Below are 6,297 nucleotides of genomic sequence, written 5' to 3'. Positions count from 1 at the left end.
TGCAGGGCCAAAGCGCATGCTCCGCTCTCATTCATGAATGGGGGGCCGGAAGGGAACTAGTTGCAAGTTAAGGATGGATGGTAGGCTGGGGCTGCCTTTTTTTAATGAATGAAAGGAGGCAGCTGCAGCCAGCTGCGCATGCACCACACCCCCGCCCCAGCCTTGGGCTTCAAGGTAAAGCAGAACTGCAGCAGAAAGGAGGGGGGTGGAGGTGGAGTGGATGTACAGTAACCGAGCCAAAGAAAGGGAAGCTCGGGCGTGCGGGAAGGACGTGATTTCTCTCTTGGCTGCAGCCGGAGGCTCCCTGGCGCGTCTCCCGCCCCGATGGCCAGCAAAGGAGCGGGTGCTGGGGATGCGTAAAAGCGCCAGGCTCCGTGCGCATTTTCCGAGCCCATGCCGGCTGCTTCTGGCAGCTGCTAGGCGGGCGTGCCTCCCTTGCCAGGCTCGCTAGCCCCGGAGTTTGGGGCTGTAAAGGGCAGCCTGCTGCCGGCCGGGGACAACCAAAGGCGACCTCGGGGCCGCCTGAGTCCGCCCGCTCAAGTGCAGCATTGGTGGGTGTTGGTTCGAAGGAAGGAAAGCGGGGAGAAGACGGCCCGTTCTGCTGGGGTCCTCATCCTGGCCCTGTTTATTTCCCCATGGTCACTGGGGTGCAGAGGGGGACCGAACTAGAATTCCCTTGTTTTATGTCATGGCTTTTTCCTGTCAGGCGCGTGTTCCGGACGTTTTTCAGCCTAACAATCCAGCGCAGTGGCTTCTCTGCATATAGGCAAAAGCCAACTGTTCGGACATTGTATTAAACACACACACACCAAGGCTAAAATACCATAGCTGAAAATCCATCTCGCCGTAATCAGCCTGGAGGAATTTCAGGCAGCAAAGCAATTAAGGGGTTCGTATGTGTGTGTGTGTGTGTGTGTGTGTGTGTGTGTGTGTGTGTGTGTGTGAGAGAGAGAGAGAGAGAGAGAGAGAGAGAGAACTCAAAGGCAAAATGCATGGGAGAAAAGGAATACTGTACTGTTTCCTTAATCCCCTCACAAACCTCCCTCTCCCATTTACAGGAGGGCAGATTTGTAATAACTGCTCCCTGGTTGTAGCAAATAGGGAAGAAAGTGGATCTCTGAATTTGGATTGCCTCTATGCCAACTGGGCTGAACTCTCTCTCTCTTAAAAAAATAAAAATTGGTTTTTTGTAATACACAAAGAAAAAGGAAAAACACCCATTACCCCTCTACCACACGGGGCTGAACTCACATATAGCGTTAACCTGTGTGTGTGTGTGTGTTTGTGTATCCTTGTTAACTAATTTCATTGACGACTTACATTGCCCAAATGGACAGTTCCATGTAGACCAGATATAACAAGTAGACCAAACCTGAATGAAACCTAATGATGTAGTTGCTTCTCCTTTACCCCTATGAAGAGCACCGGCCTTCTCTGGGGAGATCTGGCTTCTGTGTCAGCCCTGGTGCCACTAATAGAACCAGGACTTTCCCATAGCTGATATGGGAAGGAAATACTGTTTTTACTGAGAAGCATGTGGGATAAAGGGTGTCATGAATCTCTTTTGTAGAAAACCAAAACTTAAAAAGCAGTCTGAGGTTTCCAGCCCAATCCAATGTGTGTCTGCAAGGAAATTGAGTCTGACTGTATCAAATGATGGTTACTCCTAGAAAAGTGTGCACAGGATAGCAGCCTTAATATACTTACGGCTAATGGAGTGGGGTGTAATGTTCTGCAATTTTAAAAAAGATGTTTTTATAATCTTTTAATTATATTTTAGGCCGTCTTTGTTATATTTTGTACATTGTCTTGGGACAAATGTGGAGGGCAATGATGTTTATAATGATGATGATGATGATAAACACTCAGAACGGGTATGTGATAGATTCCCACCCAAGAATACTGACCTTCTGGAAGTCCTCAGAGATCTCCAGCAAACTGTGGTTGTTGTTGTGGCAGTCTGAACCACAGGACTTTGTGCCCGATTCAGTTTCACAATTCAATGAGAGAAAGCCTATTGGCACACACTGTCTTCCCACTCCCTGCAGCTCTTTCTGTCATTGCCAGGTGCTTGAAAACACCGGAGGGGAGAGGGTTCTTGTGCTCAAATACTGCTTGCAGGTTTTCTCCAGGCATCTGGTTGGCTCCTGTGATGCTTGACCCTATAGATGGGCTACTGGCTTGATCCAGCAGGCTCTTCTTAAGTCCTTACCAAATGGATTCTGTCATAAGTCAAGGTAACGTACAAATTGGGAAATTCTGGATCATGGCAGCACAGTAGTAACCCCTGTGACCTTTGAGCCTGGAAATGTGCCTCTGATATGGTGTAGCATTGTCTGAACAGCGAAGCAGAGCACTTCCTCCTCTTTATCATAATGTGTGGACCAAGCCTTGAGGGTCTCCTGGGAGGTCACAGTGTTTCGGTTTCCCACATTTAGCTTATGACAAGTTGGTATTTGTTTCATACTCAAGTACGTAAATGAAACTTGTGGGTTTTTCCTCCTGCCTCACTTAAACACCTGGTCCTTGTATCCCCCATGTATTACTCATGTCTGATACCTTTTTTTTTTTTTGCATAACCAACATCAGCTGTGTGCTTAATTTCCTTCCTTCCCTTGGCACTTCTTTTCTTGGACTTTGCCTAGAGATAAACATGCGCTCAGTACGTTTTCCTTTATCTCATAACTTTTCATCAGAAGTTGGAATGTGAACCTTGCTGTGCCAAAATAACTCCCGGAATTGGGAAACAGACTCTTATCCACCCACCACCATGGTTTACGGGCAAGATGAACTGCATCAGATGTCCACTATCTGCCCCATTTCCTCTCCCTCCTTCCAGAATTTGTCTCTGGCCTCTGATCCTCTCTGCAAATTGTCTTCCCCATCCTTCGGCCAAACAACACTCTGATGGGAGGAATTGCTCAACTGCTGGTTTGGCCAAGCTTTGCGAGCGTTTCTCTAGCAGTCAATGTTTAAGTATTGCAGTTATATAATGGAGCGAAGGCATCTTTAGAGGGATTGCAGGGATAGGGAGCCTAGTACCCTCCAGATCTTGTTGGACTCCAACTCCCATCAGCCCCAGCCATAGAGGCCAAAGGTCAGCGATGATGGAAACTGTTGTCCAACAACATCTGAAGGGATGCTGGTTCTTTATCCCTGATCTTATTGGGCAGACCTTCCACCATCCTGTTTTGATGGCAGCTTTGTATTGTACAGCTTTAGAGTGAATGGCTGGTTCAGTTAGTCAGAGCATGGTACTGATGATGCCAAGGCTGCAGGTTTGATTCCCGTATGGGATCCCTATATTCCTGCATCGCCAGGGGTTGGGGGGGGGTTGGGCTAGATGATCCTCAGGGCACCATCCAACTCTACAGTTCTGTTATTCTCTGATCAAGTACAGGCCATTATTGCTTTCTGGTCTTGAAAGGAGATATATTGCTGTTAACATACTTCTTCACATTTAACAAAATCAGAGGAGAATGTGCCTTCATATTCAAGGCCAGCCAGCCCATGAGGCCCAGTGAGGTTGTCGTCTCAGGCAGAGGGCTCAAGATAACTAGGAGGCGTGGTAGATCTGTGCCTGCAAACAGAGCTCACTGCCTTCTCTGCTTGTTTCCTGATACAGTGGTACCTCTGGTTGCGAACGGGATCCGATCCGGAGGCCCGTTCGCAACATGAGCAGAACGCAACCCGCAGTGGCACATCACACGCAGGTTGCGATTTGCCGCTTCTGCACGTGACATCATTTTGCTGGTCTGCGCATGCACGAGTGGCAAAACCCGGAAGTAACCCTTTCTGGTACTTCCGGGTTGCCGCAGGACACAACCTCAAAAAACGTATCATGAAGCAAACGTAACATGAGGTATGACTGTACTGCCTCCTCCTCCCTCTGTAGTGTAGGACTCACACAGGTCCCTGTGCAGAAACACCACCTTGAGCACATGGAGCCAGGAACATGCTGTGTCCCCACTCCACCCGTGCATTTCCACACCTCCACAGTGCAAGAGTCTGATTTAGGCTGTGCACACACAACCCTTTGCTCCAGGTGCAGTGTATTCCCACTGCTGGTGTTTCGAGCAGAGTACACATGACCTTAGCCACAATCCCTATGTATTCTGTAGGTCCTTGAGAAATACTGCATTTCCCCTCCAGCCAGCTGCCATTTGATTTGAAAATGTAAGCCATGGTTAAGTTGAGGTGTGTACTTGAGACATCTGGTGCACATGTGATGATGTCAGCTTTGTGCAATAGAAATGGTGTAGGTGTGTGACAGCTGGGGAAAAACAAACTGGGCAATGTGCATTGGGTTAAAAACACTTATGCCCTCTCTTTGTTGTAAACAGCAACATAAAAATGCAACTTGAAAAGCAGGAGGGGGAAACAGCTTCACTGTGTTTTAAGCCACTAATGTGTACATAGCCTTACATTTCTACACTTCATTCTAGTGCTGCATTGGTTTATAAACTGCATTATATTATTTTCTGTTATTTGTATGCATCGCAGGGAGGTTAAAGGTGCCATTAGGGTTGCCATACGTATGGAATTTCCCAGACATAGCAGTGTCTGGGTGGAAATGTCCGGAGAAACCCAGATGCATGGCAATCCATGTTGATGGTGCCGTTTTTGGCAATTTCCCTTAAAAATAGCTCAAAAGTTTCATTTTGATGTGTGTGTTTTTGTATCTGGATTTTCACATTTTGAAATATGGCAACCCTAGATGCCATAGACCATGTACTCCCTCGCCTCCCCACTTGCCAATTGAAAAAAAAAATCCAGATTCTGTCAACAGAATAAATTAAGCAGATATTTACAAACTTCGCCATTTGCTTTCCATAACAGTGTTTCCAAGGCATGGACTTCCTAATTTCTCTCTCTGTGTCATGAAACTGGAAACAGGGAGTCCCGGTGGTGGTGGTATTAATTTAATTAACAAATTTATATGCCACTTTATACAAAAATGGGCTCAACAGGAAAATTCAGACAAATGCACATCATACAATCACAACATTAAAAATGAATTAACACAATCCCAGTGAGAACTATTTTGTTTGCCGAACAATGATAAATGTTTGATAGACAATCTAATGCCTTCTGATATATGTATTTTCAATATGCAGTGCTTTTTGTTGTTAAAAATAAGGTGCTGGTACCCATATTTTGATAAAAGCAGAAAACAGCAGACTCGGGCAGCAAAAAAAGAGGCACCAGCACTTGGTGTCAGGCACTGTCAATATGTCTCGTGTCTCCGTCTCAAAATAAAAATTAAAAAAAAAAAGATTCCTTGGAGTACAGCTGAGACTAATATCTAGTGAACCGAAATTGTTTGTTAGAATCCACACACACACACACACACACTGATTTGCAGACACAAATTTGTTAGTTCAGACCTTTGTGCAGAGATGGAAATTCCATGGGCTCGATTCCACAATGCAATTACTCTGATGTATTTCCTTTGCATCTAATGAGAAAGGAAGGTAGTGCAGTGCTGACTGAGGAATATGTTGATAGCAATCTAAACAATGTAGTAGAAGTTTTCTGTGTAGATAGCAGTACCACCAGTTCAACCTCCTAAATCAGTAATTTTTTACTTCTGACTCCTCCTGAGTCATCTAGGACCACTGTTATCTTACTAGAGGCACCCTTACTTTGAATGAGTGGCCTTCGACATAATAAATCCAGCTGGTAAAATGACCCAGATGAGATGGTGGCTCCTTCACGTATGACTTGTACTTGGCAATTATACTCAATGCTCCTGGGCCGTCACGAGATAGGAAAGGGTCCCATCCCTTACAACCCTACAGCAAGAATTTGTCTCTCTGAGAACTATCCCACTGAGTGAATGAGATCTTGGGAGTCTCGCACGACCTTCCTAAAGACTGCTAAGCAAGGCATAGGACTTTAAAAGCTTTTTCCGCACCAGGTTTTCCAGCTGCAGAAAGAGCTTTTAAATCCCTTTGCCTTTCTTACCAGAAGAAGTACCCCACTTTCTCTACCCAGAATCTACCACCAGTCAATTTCAGCGGGTGAACTCTTAGTATGATGAGGTGAGGAGGAAAAAGTTCAGTCCAAGGGTAACATTTCAACTTGGGACTCGTATTCTTTAATTTTCCTACTGCATTTTGCTTTTTTTGCTCTTGCATGTTACCACTGAGTCCTTTAGGTTGGAAAACACAGAAGCAGAAGGGAACAGATTTAACTACAAAGCAACTACTTATAGTACATTTGATGCTAAGACTTCATAATTCGGCCATTTTATTGGAAATACTTGTCTATGATTTGCAATTAGTCAAGTGGGTA

At 45.5% G+C, this 6,297-nt stretch overlaps 1 long non-coding RNA gene across 1 annotated transcript in view; it reads left to right on the top strand.

The window, feature by feature from the left end:
* Window positions 1-49: 49 nt before the first annotated feature.
* LOC310839638 overlaps window positions 50-6,297 on the top strand; it is a 31,708-nt gene continuing 25,460 nt past the window's right edge. Inside the window, exon 1 of the long non-coding RNA XR_014561570.1 lies at window positions 50-174. This is a non-coding gene — a long non-coding RNA (uncharacterized lncRNA). The remainder of the gene's footprint in view (window positions 175-6,297) is intronic.

The sequence above is a fragment of the Podarcis gaigeae genome (assembly GCF_964106915.1).
Source record: "Podarcis gaigeae genome assembly, chromosome: 2".
NCBI lineage: Eukaryota > Metazoa > Chordata > Lepidosauria > Squamata > Lacertidae > Podarcis > Podarcis gaigeae.
Note: the sequence above shows the minus strand (reverse complement) of the source record. Positions and strands in the feature narration are given on the sequence as shown.